This window comes from Cibotium barometz, chromosome 32, assembly GCF_041138505.1.
Source record: "Cibotium barometz isolate CiBa-2024 chromosome 32, ASM4113850v1, whole genome shotgun sequence".
Lineage (NCBI taxonomy): Eukaryota > Viridiplantae > Streptophyta > Polypodiopsida > Cyatheales > Cibotiaceae > Cibotium > Cibotium barometz.
Window position 1 is genome coordinate 4,920,089 of NC_141077.1, and position 18,971 is coordinate 4,939,059.

The window sequence follows — 18,971 nt, forward strand, 5'->3', positions numbered from 1 at the left end:
ATTAAATTCTGAAGACATATACTCCCCCCCTCGATCTGAACGGAGGGTGCCCATCTTACTTTCTGACACATTTTCAGCCATAACCAAAAACTGTTTGAAGCACAAAAACACTTCGGACTTTGCCTTCAAAGGATATACCCATGCATGCCTGGTAAAATCATCAATGAAAGTCACGAAGTAAAGGTAGTTTCCAAATGATGGAGTTTGCATGGGACCACAAACATCACTGTGAACAAGCTGCAATCTGCGTTCAGCTCTCACTGATCCATCTTTGGGAAAGGAAGCACGCTGCATTTTACCCAATATGCAGCCCTCACAAACATGCTTGACAGGTGCCTCAAGCTTAGGCAAAGAAGACACCATTTCAGATTTCTGCAGGCGTAGCAAACTTGCAAAATTCAGATGACCAAAACGTGCATGCCACAGTTTTGCATTTGAAATAGCCTGCGTATCCATAATAGCACATGCTGAATCCTCTACACATTTGCCATCCATATTGAGCTTATACAGCCCTCGACATAGTGAACCAGATGCTACAATGATGTCACCACAAGAGAGATCATGAACAGTACATCTGTCATCCACAAATTTTACAACCAAACCTGTTTTGGCAAATGCGGAGACTGACAGCAGATTCTTTTTGATCCCTGGCACATACAATGCATCAAAAAGTGTAAAGGTGTTGCCATTTGCAACATTCAGCACAATCTGTCCAACTCCTTTAACGGGATAAGAGGAGTTATTGGCACAAGTGACAGTATTCCCTGTGGGAGCAGACTCAAGGAAAGTGAATAAACTGCGCTGCGAGGTGATATGCTTAGTGGCACCACTGTCAAAGTACCATACATCTGAATCTACTGCAGACATACATGTGTCATGCAAAGATGGGTCATAACTGCACTGCGCATTGAATGCCCATTCTGTATCTAGCACAACATTAGCAGATTCATTGTTAGAAGGAGAGGCATCTGCAACAGCCATACCAGCCTCTTTCTTCTTAGCCTCTTTCGCAGCCAGCTTAGGACACGCTTTGATGACATGATCATTTCCCTTACAGTACTTGCAAAATGTCTTCTGTTTGTCACCCTTCTTCTCATCTTTGTCTTCCTTCTTTGGTTGCGCAGCATTTGCAGATTTCTGCTTACTAGAAGAAAAGCCAGCTTTACCTTTCCCGCTTCTCTGACTAGCACCGAAAGCTTGATCTGCGACACGCATACTATTCCTGTTTTGCCTTGACTGGTCTTCTTGCAGCAAAACAGAAACTAACTCCTCAAATGATAAGGCATTGGGATTGCCTTTCATCATCAAGCGAAGAGTGGAAGCAAAACCCTGATAAGAATCTGGTAGACCATTCAAAACAGTCTGCACAAGTGAACTGTCTGACAGGATTTCATCTGCAGAAATGAGCTGCTCTTTGAAATCCTTGATCTTTGTCAAAAAGCTATCCATAGAATCACCTTCGTTCATATGCTCATTCTCCAACTGTTTTCGGAGATAAGCAACACGAGCCTCATTTCTTGCCTGATACAATGTGGCAAGTACATCCCAAGCATCCTTAGAAGTCCTGCAGGAGCGAATATGTGGGATAATGGTACGTTTGACAGACAGCGCAATCAAGGCATGAGCCTGCGCATCTCTACCATCCCAACGAATCTGCTCTGCTGAAAGTGGTGGTTCTCGAACAGCTGCTGCAGCACTTGTGCCTGCACCATCATCTACAGTACCTGTTTCTGATGTGTTTGCAGCATTCCCAGCCACAATAGGACGTGCATCAATACCCTGCACAATGTTCCATAACCCCTTTGCTACCAATACATGTCGCATCATATATGCCCACAATGGATAGTTGGTGCCATCCAACTTATCCTCAGCAGCCAACATGCGGAATACATCATTGTTGTCAGCCATGGCCAATGACTGTACTACTAGATGTAAATGCTGTCTGTAAGAGGTAAACCTGTATAAAATCGACCTGTGCTATGTAGCACAGCCCAAAACAGACGAATGGGCACCTGTCCTGCAGATTTTAATCTTGACAGAAAATCTGCACAGTAGGACGATTTTGCCTGCGCAGTACTTGGAATGCAAAAACGGAGGGCGAAATGACTTCAGATCAAAATTCTGAAACGACCTAGCCCTACGGGCTTTCCCACGGCATATACTAACCTGCAGACGCTCGTGAAACCTCGTTGCAATCGGAGGAGATGAAGCGGCAGGTGCCGGTGATGCTGCCCGGGAGGAGGAAGCCTGCTCTGATACCAATTGTTGGAATTAGGGTTGCAGGAATGCACACACAACTTCAAGAAGATGAGGAAGCTTGAGCACAACACAGTAGTGTATTATGAGTGCCAAAAATGAAAGATTACAAGCCCTAGAAGATAATGGGCGTATATACAATGCACGGGGGAAAAAACCTCCTAGTGAGGGAAAAAGTGCCCCGGCGGTCCTAAGTGTGTTCACACACATCACTACTATAATATGGTAACAGCTGAGTACAGGGCAGCTTTCACAGCTACGGTTGAGTGTGTGTGGCTCAGACGCCTTATGGCTGATTTGGGTGTTGGGCAGCCATCTGCCACCACCATCTTCACTGACAGTCAGAGCGCATTGGCAGTTGCGCGGAACCCAGTGTTCCATGCTCGTACGAAGCACATTGAGGTGCACTACCATTATGTCAGGGAGAGACTCTCTGCAGGAGAGATCAGTTTGGCTTATGTGCCAACACAGGATAACCTTGCAGACCTTTTCACAAAGGCTCTGCCTCGTGAGAAGTTCGAAGCTTTTCGCAAAGCTTTGGGCTTACTCCCTTTTGTGGATTCGTCCACATAGCTAGACACTTCCCTATACATGAGTGCTAGCTCTTGTTCACCGCATCACTCCAGGGGGGATTTGTTACCATATTATAGTAGTGATGTGTGTGAACACACTTAGGACCGCCGGGGCACTTTTTCCCTCACTAGGAGGTTTTTTCCCCCGTGCATTGTATATACGCCCATTATCTTCTAGGGCTAGTGATCTTTCATTTTTGGCACTCATAATACACTACTGTGTTGTGCTCAAGCTTCCTCATCTTCTTGAAGTTGTGTGTGCATTCCTGCAACCCTAATTCCAACAGTTGGTCCCATGGTCATCCCACCACTAGCAAATACCTTTCTTATATGAAAAATCAGAGCCTCAAAGGCTTGGTGATCCTCTATGGGGGGGAAGGGAAGGAAGGGCCACCAAAGAGAGTCCCTTCTATGTAGCCCCCATGTGTGACTTGGCATTGAAGAAACATTAGGAGAAATATGGACTCTCCATTTTTTCCCTTAAGGGGTTTCTCTCACTTCTCTCTCTCTAGAAAAGGATTCTAAATAATGTTATAATATTAGCTCTTGTAGAATCAAGGAGATCTCTTTATATTATTTTTAAAAGAGATTCACCTATTATTTTATTGTAGTATTGTCCTATGTCCAAAGTTAGGACCACTTATCCTCAAAATTCTCAAATCTGAAATAATAATATTCTATTTGATCTAAAAACGTGAAGCATCTTAGATGTGACACTCTTAAATACCCACATGACTTTTCAGCTTCTAAATTATTCCAAATAGATTGCATTTACGTATTTTAAAATGGGAGAAGTTAAAAAACGGAATAACTTGATAGCTTCTAAATTCTTCCAAATAGATTGCATTTACGTATTTTAAAATGGAAGAAGTTAAAAAACGGAATAACTTTATGTAGACATCACATTTTCGAATTTCTTTTTACCCATGCCTACCTCTATGCTCTAAGAGTGTGACTGTTAATTTTTGTCATTTTTCATTAAGTATACAGGGTTTTATGAAATTTTTCTTCATTTAGAGACCTCTAGATTTTTTAGAATAAGAAAAGTAGGGTTTTTAGTTTAGGGCGATTTTAGTTTGCTTTGATGAGATATTGCTTTAGGTTTTTCACTTTCCCTCCTTTGTACAGAGAAAATTCAAATCTGTGTTTGTTTCCTTTAGCAGCTATACTCAAAAGCTTTCTTTCCCTCCTCCTCAACCACATTAATGAGTTTAGATCTTCTCAATCATGGGGTTTCTTCTCTTATTATGTACAGAGAAATTGAAGGGTATGTTGATTATTTGGTACCATTTAGTTGGAACCACATATTCATCTTTCCCTTCAATCATCTTTTTGTTCATTAATCTCTGCAAAAAAGAATCAAAGAACAAGAGAGCAATGGAGGTATATCCATCTTGTTATCTGTTATGTTGTTTTGTTATGGTTTAATATTGTCTGAGCTTTTTCTTTTCTTTTCTATTTTGACCATCTTATTGTTTTAAATGTGATTTAGTCATGTGTGAAATAGAAGATAATAGTTGAGTTTAAGGATGCTATTTTTGTGTTATTTAGATTATTTATTAGTGATTTTGTGAGTGAAACAAGTGTGAAATATAATTGTTGATTAATAGTTATGATTTAGTTTTAGGATATCTTGAAGTCTATACGTTATGTTCAATAATGTTATTTCTCATTTATGATGTTATTTCTGTGTTATTTGGGTGAAACAAGTGTATTATTTTGATTACAAGTTATGATTTAGTTCTATATTATATTGAAGTTATATCTGGTTAAAGTTGTGTTCAATAATGTTATTTTTGGTTAAATTTTTGAGTTGTACAAATATATAAAAGCTACTTTTTTGTTAATAGTTGTATTTTATCCAGAGCTAATTTTTTGTTAGCAGTTGTGTTTTGTCCAAATGCTAATTTTATGATGTAGGCCGGAACAAGAAGAGAGACATTCACTTCGAGTATGCACCGCTTGACAAGAGAATGACAACAAGTAAAAAGCAACCAGAGATAATGTAACAAGACAGAAATGCAGGGAAAAAACATGTTGATCTTTGGGTTGAGGGGTGTATTTATCCACCCAATCCAATTATCCAAAGACCTTGTTACTCCAATTCTAGAATTAACAAGAGCTACCACCATTATCTTACATCAAGGAGTCACGGTAGATACACCAAAGGGTCATACATTCAAGATATGAAGCAATAGTGTCTAAAGCTACAACTTGGGCGGGCGACTGTAATGGTGTGACGGAGTATTTATGCCGATGCTCACTTCAAGAGCGAGCGGTAGCAAGATAGGATGAAGTCCTAAAAGTGATGTACTTCATAGATATATTATGATATTAGTCATTGTAATAGCATTATGCCTCTTATGAGCCTAAAGTGCTCGATTGGCCACAGTTTAATACGTGAGTGTGAACACTTATGGCCAGTGAATTTCTCTCATAATACAACATACTCTCCCATTGTGCAATTGAGTCTTGCTCTTGCTAATTCTCTTGATAATCTCTCTTCCTAATGCATGCTAGTGAGTATGTGTGAGTGAAGTGAGGTGAGAGGAGGGACGAGGACCCATAGTGCAATGTGACAGCGCTGGCAAGAGACACGGTGGAATTGCTTCTCAAGGAGTTGTAGAGCCTGCAGACCTCAAGGGTTATGAGCTCGGCCATTGGAAAGGTCCTTACGAACAGTTGCAGTTCACTAGGTAATCTCTTTTTGGATGTGTTTCAAGGAGGGTTAGGGTGAGCCATAACATTTTTGGCGCCACTGTCGGGGAGCCATCCCTTGGCTTTTTTCATTGTTTTCCCTCTAATCTGCGCATAACCCATTGCCCATTATCTTGATTAATGGTTTCCCATGAAAACGATGTGGATTTGATGATGGTGATTTGTGTGAGATTTGGTGTAGAATAGCTCTCTTTTTTGTTTTTGAAAAGAATGCTTTTTGCTTAATTTTTAGATTAATTTATTGTTTTTGTTATTGTTTTTGTGGTTTTTCATGTTCTTAGGACTTGCACATAGTTTGTATTAGGCTTAGTTTGCATCCATTACATCAAACAATGCAAAAGAATGTAATTTTTAGTGAATGTTAGCTCTCTTTAGTTTAAACATAGAACTAAGATTATTAATTTTAGTTTAATTGTGTGTTTTTTGTTGAAATTATTTGGATTAGAGTTTAATTGTGTGTTTTTTGTTAAAATTATTTGGATTAGAGTGTTAGCAAGCATTAGGAGTAGCTTAATCTTTTAAAAAATTTCTTAAAACCATCAAAAAATCCTTGAATTTGACTAATTTCTCTTAACGGATTGGTTTTTGTCATTAAGGGTGATTAATCTTGTTTAAGAGGCCAAAAATTTAGAAAATGTGTCAACTGGAGTCTAAAAGGATCATACGAGTAGTCAAAATTGATATTTTTGAGTGTTTTGAGAGCATCTAAATGCATCAAAATACCTAATCACATCAATTGGAGAAATTTGACTCTCTTTGTTTAAATTTTTCTTAAAAGAGGAGACTATAATTAAGAGTCTAATTAATCCCCTATTTTATATTAATTTACACCATTATTGATGTACAAAGATTAGCATTCCATTGCTCTATCCAATGATGTGCTCAATTGTGTGAATTAATTAGGGATTAGTGATTAATTAGAGTCATTGATTAGTATAAAATAGAAAAAAATTAGTGAAAGGATTATTCTTAGATTAATTCTTAATCACTTTTTTACATAACTCATTAAGGCTAATGAGCATTCAATGAGTAGATGCTCATGAGTTGTCAACAAAAAAATTCCGGCCCGTGAACGGAAAAATTTCGACCATGAACGGAAATCTGACCATGAACGGAAAAATTTCGGCCGTGAACAGAAAAATTCCGGTCATGAATAGAAATTCGACTGTGAACGGAACAATTCTGGCCGTGAACGGAAATCCGACCGTGAACGAAAAAATTCTGAACGTGAAGGGAAAAATTTCGACCGTGAACAGAAAAATTCCGGTCGTGAAAGTTCATACGTGAAAAAAAAAACAAATTTAATATTTCGTGGAGTCCAGTTCATACCGCGAACCATTTTCTGCACTTTCACGGAACTAGAGTTCACGCGAAAAAAAAATCAATCGAATTTAATATTCTGAGGAGTTCGGTTCACGGCATGAACCATTTTTTGCACTTTCATGGAACTAGAGTTCACGCGAAAAAAAAATTGAATTTAATATTCCATGGAGTTCGATTCACGACGTGAAACACTCAATGTTTCACGGCGTGAAAGCCTAAGGTTTCACGTTTAAAAAAATATCGAATTTAATATTCCATGGAGTCCGACTCTCGGCGTGAACCATTTTCTGCACTTTCATAGAACTGGAGTTCACGTGAAAAAAATAAAAAATAAAAACTCTGGAAACCACCCCTGTTTGGAGGCCCGTATCTCCTAAACCGTATACCCGATGAAGGCGCTCTAGGACTCATCAAAAAGCTGACATCGAGCTCTTCGACTTTGGACTCAATCGTCTGAAGTCAAAATCGACCATTTTGGCCTCCGACCAGCAACCTCAAAATTTAACCCGAAAATTGAGGTAAAAACAACCCAAAAACCACAAAAAATCGTTAAAAAAAAAATTAGCGCAAAAACGACGATGAGCCATATTCGGGCTACTTTTTGAGGGTCTAAACGATAAAATCATGGACGACTCAGGGGAACAAAGTTGTAGTACTCCAAAAATATTACAACTCCCTCATAGAGAGTTTTTCAAAATTCCTCTTGGAACACCCTCAAAAATGTGCTGCGAAATAGGGAAAAAATTCTTAGATTTTTTTTTCCCGCCTTGAGAGAGTGATGGAAAATAGGTTTTAGGACCTCCTCTTTCATCTAGGAATTCCTAGCATTGGCTTTTTTCGAAAAAATATCTCTGAGGTCGTTCACGTGCGTATAGCGCCTAAGCTAATTAGGGCAAAAAGACACCCGTTTGATCCAATAAAGAGTACACCAAGCCTCTTGAGGCTGTGAGACGGGCTGTGGGAAAGTATTTTAAAAAAAACTGTAATTGCTGATTAAGGAGCATTTAGGCAATTTGACATGGCCACGATAAAGGGATTTCCAGGGCTCACACAAGCACTAAACCCAATGGCTGATATCTTTGAGCCATATAACAAGCGTGTCATTGGGTTTTACACCCCCTATCGCTTCGATTCCACTGAGCTTTGGTCCCTTGCCTAACATTCTTGCAAATCCTATAAGTACCAACCCTTTCCCTGAATGCCCACACCTTGGACATACTGACTAGTCTAGGAAGGCGGGTGGCTCTTCCAACGAGCGCACTCACAGAAATACGGCCTCACAAATTTCTAAAATTATGGGCAAATACAACGGAACAACAGACCCTGTTCAATTCATTCAAATGTTTGAACATAGATGTGAAGCCTTTGGAAATCCCAATTGCCCCACTAAGGTACATGTGTTGAACTTATGCTTGGAGGGAAAAGCTCGTCAATGGTTCATCACATTGATGCCGACGAGGATCAAGACCAACTTCAAAACCTTGAAATCAATCTTTATACATGGCTTTTCCAGACAAGGTGATCGGTGGAGTGCAATAACAGAACTCTATTCAAGTGAGCGTCAACCAAATGAATCTATTAGAGATTTTATCCTTAGTGAAGCAATGGCAAAAGAAAGATCGATCTCGAAACTGACATTCCCAGAATTTTATGCAGCCTTGCTTAAAACCTTACAGCCAACATATCTAAAAGAGGCTGAAAACCTTCAAAACCAAACATCCTTAATGCCTTTAAAAGTAAGAAACAAAATGCCTTGTGTTGAATGCAATCACTACTACGACCATCCCAATCCTCATTGTGCATACAAGGCACCTATTCTTCTATAGTGCATATGTTGTAAAACCTTTGACCATGATACTAAAAAATGTCCCGCTTCATCCACAATGGACTCAAAACCTCCATCTTCTGCGCACCAAATAGAAATAGTCCAAAGGGTAGAAACTGCTCAAGAGGTAGTTAATTGAACACTTCAGTGTTTCTATTGTCGTGGACCTCACAAGGTGGTAGACTGCATAGTTTGGAATACTTCCATGCCCATAGTCACTGGCACCTTGCGACCAATGTGTGAACGATGTGGCATTGATCACATGTTCCAAGATTGCCCAAGACGAGTTGCTTCAATGCAACTTGTCTCACAAAATACAAGGCACGAGAAACAATCAAAAGGAACGCAAAAGACAATACCTTAACATGGGTAGAAAAACATGCTTTAAAACAAAACCCAAAAGAAGGAGCAAAACCTTCTAAAACCAAGAAAAACAGAAGACAACAAACTGTCAAAACCAAGGTCGAATTAAAAGACAGGGAAAAGGAGTCTGTAATGGACATAAACCCAAAAAGGGACATAAACACAAAAGAGCCAAAAGCTATACAAGATGCAGAAGCATCCACCTCAAAGACCACTACATAAACCTTAACACCCATATGTGTGACACAGAATACAAAAACCCAAAAGAAAATTCGATCTCGTCGCATGGGTAAACATAATGAAAAACTGACAAACCAAAGAAAGTCAGAGAATGAAACAAGTTTGAGTACATCACTAAGTGGGGATGAAACAAGTTCTTACTCTTCGTTCAGTGCACCACATAGACCAATCAAGAAACTAGAACCCACCCAACCACCCCAAATGAATAATAATGATCACATGACATATACGGAATGCAAAAAGCAAGCTCAGGAGAGCATGATTAGCTTGGTCATCGGTTGTGTTGAGCCTCATAATGCCAAACCTAAAACAGTAACCAAGATACAAAGCCTAAAGGAGTACCGCTTCCCCACTGTAAGAACTATACGCTTGAGAAAGCACGTGAGAAATTCGATAATTCCCTTACAAGATTAAAACAGTCTCTCAAAACCTCATTCGGAGGAATGCTCTTCACTCATGATAAGACCAGCATCACATCAGCACTTGCACCTTTAATGGCTCAACCTGCCAAGTGTGCCAGTGTATGCATTGGGTACTCTTGAAAAAGCTGAGACCCAAATAGAGGATGAAAGTGAATGGGAATATGAAACAGACACATGATCTAAAGAAGCTGAAATAATAACCAAAACAGACACATGATCTGAAGAAGCTGAAATAATAACCGAAACAGCCATGGTTTCTTTGGAAGATTCTATCATGGTATGGTTGGATTTCCCTACAGACAATGATGTTAAGTGCAAATGCGCATTGATTAGCCCTCGAGCTAGCCATAACATCGTACAATAGACACTTGGGTGTCATTGGGACAACCTAAACTTATCCCTACAAGTAATAGTCTTGCACAAGGAGCCAAGGGACAAAACATTGAAGTTCCAGGCTACTTTAAATACACCCTTTACACACAATGACCTACCATCTACGCCAACAAATGACTCTGACAAATCCTCTACTCCTTCAACCCACCCCATCCTCACCTACGAAGTTCGATGCCAAGACCTCGCAGTCAACATCTATTCTTGAAGAAGTTCCCACAGCTAAACCATCTATCTTTAACAAGGAACTCAAAGGAAAGACCCCGGAGCCTATGTATATTCAGCGTGACAAACCTCACCAAAGGAGACAACCATATGCTCAAAGGCCTTGTCATCGACAAGCCACTCCACAAGAGACTCTAACCTCATCATCTCATCAAAAATTACCATGAGTCTCAAACCCGCAGCCTCAACACCAACCAAAGTCAAGAAGGCTCCAAACCTTCCACACCAACCCAAAAGAAAACTCCACCAAGACTACCACAATCATGATATCTTAATAGTATCAAAATGCGGGTGGAGTGATAGAATTTCGTGGTGCTCATGCTAGATCAACTATGTGGAGGAGAGAGAGAGACAAAATACAAGAAAATATCTTGCTTATTAAGTTGCTCAAAATACAACTAGGCTTCTTGCTCAATACAAAATGCCTCCTAGCTTCACCTTTAAATAGATGAGCTAGTGGACCTTAAGTCTCTTCACACACACACCCTTCTCCTCCCCTTTTACATAACCTTAGTCTCTTAATACCCCCCCCCCTCAATACCAACTATGAAAAGAATTGGAATAGGTGGTATTGGACATAGGATGCCTTTATAACATTAGGCGTACAAGGTTAGGAATATAGGTGTGGTTACAGTGAGATTTAAAACAATTTCTCAGTGGAGTTAGAGGCTGATACAAAGTTAGCCTCTGACTCTTTGTTAGGACATTTAGAAGTGATATGTCCCGTTTGTTTACACTTGTTATATTTCATTTTGTTGGGATATTTGATCCAACAATTATTTGCCAAATGTCCGACCTTTTTGCAATGGGCACATCTTACTTTGATCACATGATGTGACAAAGCTTGTTTGATATTCGATGAAGTTGTTGCATTTGAAGATTCAACTCCTCCCTTTGGCCTCTTTTCTTCATCAAGACAAGATTGAATGACTCCTTCAAGGGTGGGATTAGGTATGTTCTTCAGGGTGGTGACTAAGGTGGGGTACACCTTCTTGACTGCTTTTAACAAAATAGCCCACTGCATCATCTTCACCCATTCTCGCATTCACTGATGCAAGTTGAGCCATAAGGCCCTTCAAGTGAGAGATGAAGGCTCCAATTCTGTCTCCCTCTTTGAGTTCCAAGCTGAAAAATTCAATTTTAAGTGAGATCTTGGAATTCTTACCACCACGAGCTCCATAGAGCTTATCAAGCTCATCCCATTTCTCCTTTGCACCACAGTCGGAAGCTGGTCCACATGGTGAATGAGAGCCTCATCAAGATGAAGCATGATGATGGCTTGTGCCCTCTCATCATCTTCAATATCTTCAGCCTTAGTTCGATCAATAACCTTAGTGCCGGAGATGAATGGCCAAAAGCCTTTGGACATCATCTTGTACTTGACAAGGACTTGCCAAGTGTGGAAGCCCTCTCCTAAGAACTTCTTAATTTGGGTGTTGTCCTTTGACATTGGGTATTGAAGGACTTGCAAAGTGTGGAAGCCCTCTCTTGAGAACTTCTTAATTTGGGTGTTGTCCTTTGACATTGGGTATTGAAGGACTTGCCAAGTGTGGAATCCCTCTCTCCTGAGAACTTCTTACTTTGGGTGTTGTCCTTTGACATTGGGTATTGGAGGAGATTACTAGAGAGTGATGGGCTGATTTATGAAGAGGAAAAAACCAGAAATTTTTGATATTTTGGCTTAAGTAGAAAGAGAAAGGCTTATGAGGTGCAACCACCCTTAATCAAGCCAAGGATGTTGCATAAAAAGAAGATTAAGATGGTTAAGCTTATGGTTTAGCACTTAGGGTTTGTATCCAACCACTAATTTTGAGAACTTCATTAGTGTTAATGAACACTTTATTTGGTGATTAAGATTTCCATTAGTGTTTAAAAAATACGATTAGTGCTTAAGAGAACATTTCTAGCATTTAATGACACTTGCATTCGTGATTAGATTCACCATTAGTGTTTAAGAACACTCTTAGTGTTTAAAAACACTTTGGAATGGCTCCCCTTTGTTGGATTAGAAGCCTCATTAGTGTTAATCAATACTATTAGTGCTTATAAGCACTTTGGAATGGCTCCCCTTTGTTGGATTAGAAGCCTCATTAGTGTTAATCAACACTATTAGTGCTTATAAGCACACTTTGAAAAAGCTTTGTGCACTTGAAGATGATGTTGATGATGGAGCTTGATGAGAATGAGGCTCATGAATACCTCATGGTGTATGACCACCGCTTTAAACTCAAAAATAGGATCAGCAACAACAAGCCCTCACAAGAGCACTTAGGTGATTAGAGCAAAGAGGAGAGGATTAGAGCAAGAAAAGACTTGATTTTGAAGCTTTAATGGTGAGCTTCAATGGTGAGCTTCAATGGCTTTGAAGGGGGCAGCCCTGGTTTTTTGATTGTAGCACATGATTTCGGCCGTCATTCGAGTTGAAATTCGAGCTGTAGCTTGTTGAGACCTTGGGCTTCAAAAGCCCTAAGCTCCCTAGGGCTTCCAATGTCTACGTCGTATTTCTGTACGGCATCTGCTGCGGGGCAGGAACTGGGCATCGTGTTTGCTCAGGAACTGGGCATCGTGTTTGCTCAGGCGGCAATGCCGCGGCCAGGAGAAAAGAGATCAGGCGATTAATTGTATGACCTTGAGCGCCCGGGCCTCCTCTACATTTTCTCTAATGAAAACATGTTGAGATCTTGTCTCCACGAGATGCTGGAAGGCCTCCACTGCCAGGAGGTTCATCTCCACAAGGGAAAAGATAAGAAAATTGACCTATCTACACCACAAAAGTGACCTACTCTTGCCAAGCTCTAGATACCATGATAGAATTTCGTGGTGCTCATGCTAGATCAACTATGTGGAGGAGAGAGACTCACAAAATACAAGAAAACATCTTGCTTATTAAGTTGCTCACAAAATACAAGAAAATATCTTACTTATTAAGTTGCTCAAAATACAACTAGGCTTCTTGCTCAATACAAAATGCCTTCTAGCTTCACCTTTAAATAGATGAGCTAGTGGACCTTAAGTCTCTTCACACACACACCCTTCTCCTCCCCTTTTACATAACCTTAGTCTCTTAATATGGAGAAGTAGCTACTTGTAGCTCAAGGCTACTATGAAGGTGCCAATCAAATTTGAGTGCCTCGACAGTCAAAACCTCTTCCTCAATGCAGCACTCAGAGGCCAAGGAAAAAGAAAAGTACACAACACCGTCCACAAAAGCCTATGCAAGTTCCTCAAAGAATTCCACCAATGCAACAAGTGTTGGTACCAAAAACATTGCTGTAAGCACAAGGGTACTACTAAAGAAATACCAAGGCTTGGGTCCCCAAGCGCATCACAAAGTCCCCTAAGCTTGCACAAAGAAGAAAGCCTCAACACCAAGCACATCAGCCACCAAATTACAGTGTTCGTCAAAGTCTCTTCACACACACACCCTTCTCCTCCCCTTTTACATAACCTTAGTCTCTTAATATGGAGAAGTAGCTACTTGTAGCTCAAGGCTACTATGAAGGTGCCAATCAAATTTGAGTGCCTCGACAGTCAAAACCTCTTCCTCAATGCAGCACTCAGAGGCCAAGGAAAAAGAAAAGTACTCCACAACACCATCCACAAAAGCCTATGCAAGTTCCTCAAAGAATTCCACCAATGCAACAAGTGTTGGTACCAAAAACATTGCTGTAAGCACAAGGGTACTACTAAAGAAATACCAAGGCTTGGGTCCCCAAGCGCATCACAAAGTCCCCTAAGCTTGCACAAAGAAGAAAGCCTCAACACCAAGCACATCAGCCACCAAATTACAGTGTTCGTCAAAGATGGGTGCCTGTGCATGTACTTCAACAACAAGGATACTATGATGGTAATTCCATCATATGGCTGCCAAAATCGAACAATGTGAAGAAAACCTCACCACCGACTTCAACCCCAATAACTTCACCTAAAGCTCGACAAGAATGGAGGCCCAAGAAATAGCAAGCAAATCACTCAACCACTCTCGTGCATTCAGCACCAACACAAGAGCTTGTCTGTTCAACCAAACAATCAATAGTCTTCCCTACTGCCTCGACATCATTTCAGCAAACAACAAATTCAAGAATCAATACAGAGACTTAGGAGCACATCAAGAACAAAATAACAATGCTCTTGTCACCCCTCTGGAAGTGAGGAATGAGCACCAAGAAGCTGTTGCTTGCAAATCATACCTAGATGACCCTTTTTAAAAAAAAAAACTCAAGGTCAAAACCTGCAAATTCACGGAGTTCCATCTCACAAAATTCCATCTCACGGCTTAAGAATCTGCACTTTCATGATTTAAGCCCCATCACGGATTAAGCCATATCATGCAATAGCCATTATAAATTTGTTAAGCTTATTGCTTACTATTCTTTTGGCTCAATTAATGTAATAGCTGCTCCATGAGTACGTATCCATACTCATGCACTGGAGAACATTTACACCAAAGCCTCACCATCAACAACTTCCAGGTATATCCCTAGATGGGGGACCATGGTGGGTGAAATCCTGGTCAATGGTACAACCCATCGCTTGGAATTTTTCTTCAAATTACAAACCTCTCCAGATGACGCCACCATCTTCACAAATCAATTATCTTCAATCCTTAGTGAAGATATCTATATTAGCCTGGCAAGTCGATGTAATTCTTTCAATCCTTACCAACAAGTGGCTACTTCAACACAGAGCATTTTAATAAGAGTCTATATGACTCAATTCTTGTACTTCATGTAAATCTGCTTCATAAGAGCACTTAAATATGCATAAAAACATAAAAAGCACATGGACAAAAGAAGATAGGATTAGCTCCTACTCAACAACATTTGACAAGAATCCTGCCACACAAAAAGGGACATCATCACATGAGAATTACTTCAAATGATGAATGTCGCTTCAATGAATCAAATGAGGAACTAAGAATCACCATCTCGTTTTGATTAAGTCTATGTTCCTCAGGATCCTTCTCTCTTCTCTCCCATTATTAACATCTCTTAGTGTCTCCACTAACAAAATCACATGTAACCATTGCCAATGATTGCCAAAAACAAATTGAGCCAAAAAAAAGGACTCACACAAATATAAAAAATGCAATCATTCGCAAAAAAAAACCCCACCACTCGTTAGGAATTCCCAATACACCACTAACCTCTTCATTCATTAACTAGCTTTTCTTATTCCTTCCGGAGGAACAAAGACCATTGAATGTCACTCAACATTAACGTCATCGACAAATCTTGTTTATTCTCCCCACATAATGGTCTTCAACGTGATCACAAGGATGCGATCACCATTAGGAAGGGGGGGATGTTAATCCAATTCTAGGATTAACAAGAGCTACCGCCATTATCTTACATGAAGGAGTCAGGATAGATACACCAAAGGGTCATACATTCAAGATATGAAGCAATAATGTCCAAAGCTACAGCTTGGATGGGCGCCCGTAATGGTATGACGGAGTATTCCCGCTTCAAGAGCGAGTGGATATATCCATGAAGTCCTAAGTGATGTACTTCATGGATATATTATGAGAGTAGTCATTGTAATAGCATTAGGCCTCTTATGAGCATAAAGTGCCCGATCGGCCACAGTTTAATGAGTGTGAACACTTATGGCCATGTATATAAGTGAATTTCTCTCATAATACAACATACTCTCCCATTGTGCAATTGAGTCTTGCTCTTGCTTATCCTCCTGCTAATCTCTCTCCCTAATGCATGCTAGTGAGTATGTGTGAGTGAAGTGAGGTGAGAGGAGGGACGAGGACCCGTAGTGCAATGGGGCGGTGATGCTCGCAGGAGACGCAGTGGAATTACTTCTCGAGGAGTTGTAGAGCTTGGAGACCTCAAGGGTTACGAGCTTGGCCATTGAAAAGATCCTCCACGACAGTTGCGGTTTACCAGGTAATCTCTTTTTGGATGTGTTTCAAGGAGGGTTAGGGTGAGCCATAACAGACCTCCACAATTTAGTGGGCTTACATCTTTCATTAAGTATGTGTGTGAAGATAATGCAGGGTTATTGGGATACACTAGGAGGCTAGCAATGCAAGCTCATAGTGTTTATACATCTATTCAGTGCACCATGATAGGCATGGATGCAAGGATTAAGGAGCTCACAAAATCACTAAAAGTGAAAAGGAGAGAGAGTATCAGAGTCTGCAAGATGTGACTTATGTTTTAGAAAATGTGGTGCATGTTGTCGAGGTAGACAATGCAGAATTGCATTACAAAATGTAGGATTTAGAGAAGGACAACAAAAAGATGGCAGCAATGCTTGCAAAGACTGTTGTTGTTGGACCCTTAACGACCGAAAACCAAATAAGCATGTGAGTGTGTGAGGTTTCTCAAACCACTTCATAAGTTGACCAGAGGGAGTGGGCAATATAATCGGTGGGTCTATGCACAATGTGCAAATATGAAGAATATGTTTTCCAACCCAAGTGAAGAGGTTGATGATGCAATTGCAAAGGTCTTAGCAAAGGTATGGTGAAGTATGCATTGGAAAACCCCAAATTCAAAACCATTGGTGATGATGTTGCAAGAGTACGCTTAAAGAAGGTAAACAATACCTTCACAGCTATAGATGCTCAAGGCATATGTGACAAGGTAGGGATTAGCTCCAAATCTTATGCTATGATTTATAAGCAATTGGATGCAATACTTTCACAGCTACATATGCTCAAGGCATATGTGACAAGGTAGGGATTAGCTCCAAATCCTATGCTATGATTTATAAGCAATTGGAGATGCAATACCTTCACAGCTAAAGATGCTCAAGGCATATGTGACAAGGTAGGGATTAGCTCCAAATCCTATGCTATGATTTATAAGCAATTGGATGCAAGGTTTAAGGCTGTTCTTAACAAGAGATGAGTGGTGTCCATTCCTAAACCATTCCATGTAAAGCAGGCACGAAAAGATCTTAATGCAAAAGTCTTAGACACAATTGGTGAGCCAATGCATTTGGAACATATACAAATGCTTAAGTCTGGATCAACGGAAGTGTCCTTCAAATTGCATGTAGACAATAACTTTGTATTGAATGTATGCAAGCTACAAGCAGCAATGGTAAAGTTCTACAACATGTTTGTCGAAGAGTGCAGAGATAAGCTTCAATTTATTTTGAAGCTTGATGAGAGTGAAGTCGTTAAGGGCCAAAAGCCTGAACGTGTTAGCTTGACACTAATCAATAGGGCATTGGATCCCAGCATCAATTCAAAACATCCAAAATATTTCAGTGTGCAATCGAAGAATGAAATGTGGTAGCTTGTTGCATTTGAGGTACCAAAGGAGGACCATGAAGTACTTAAGATTTTTTTAACTTAACAGAGATACCACATATTGTACAACGGTAAAACAATGGTGAAGTTTTGTATGTTGATGGATTTGGTGAATACAAGGTAGAATGGCATCTTGCTAGCGATGGTGTCTCTTTGGAGAGGCGAAAGGTTGGAAGAACTTCCAGGTGTTTGGAATCTCTTGAAGGATTACTTTAACGATGAAGGCTTTGGCAAAGTCCTTCGTCATCCTTACAGCTTTAGCACCCCATGAAAATTGGCTTGGCATTCTTGACCAGGATATCTAAAGATTCGTTCATTCCCTAAATGAACCTGGCCATGAGTTGCTCTTCGTCTAGTGGTGGTGAGTACTTGAGGAGAAGAGAAAATGCCTATTGATGATATTCTTCAATAGTTTTGCTCCACTGGTTTAGCTCTAAGAATTCATTCATCTTGGTTTCTAAAAATTTGAGGAGACAAAATCTCTTCCTTAGATAAGCTTTGAGATCGTTCCAGGACTAGGTATTCCTATCCAGATGGTTGGTATCGCAATAGTTTCTCCATGCCACCCTAGTTGTTTTCACAATCTTCAACCTAGCGAGAGCCATTTTGCTCCTCTCGTTGTATCCGATGATATCAAAATATTCCTCCATGGCCTCGACCCACTTCTCCATAGTCTTGTCCAAGTTCTCCATAGTCTCGTCCAAGTTCTCCCCTTCACCCTTGAAGGGACCTAGCTGAGTTCTGTGAAGAAGGGCCTTGCGAATGTCAGGGTCAAGCTCTTCCTCACATCAGTGAGAGGATATGGCTGTCGGCCACGGTTCGCTCGCTTTATGATTCTACCAAAAATGATACATTATTAAATTTTATTTTGATTTCGTCAACAAGAACTTAAGACTTAAGAGATTCGAAAAATAATTGCTTAAACAAGATAAACAATCTTATTGGAGATCTATGATATATGTCTGAGTAATAGATCTTGCTTCTTCAATTCGTCATATAATAAACAATCACTTATATATAACAGAAAATTTTTTCACAAAATATTTCTTTATTTATACAAAGGTTGCAATATGCACATAGAGTATCTCGGCTCCAGAAAGTCAAAACCTTCTCGAAAAATGCATAAGACGGCGATACTGGGCTACAGACATGCTCCGATACAAATGTTCCCTCAGTGCCAAAGGAGCTACTATCTTACTACATGGGATAAATCATAAAACATCTAAGAATTCTATAAATATGGCAAGAAAATCTGAAATCTCGAGGCGTAAGATGATACACAATAACACCATGAATCACTTTTAACCTCAATAAGACCATGGCTAACGAGATATTCTCCCTCAGCATCATGTGCATTGATT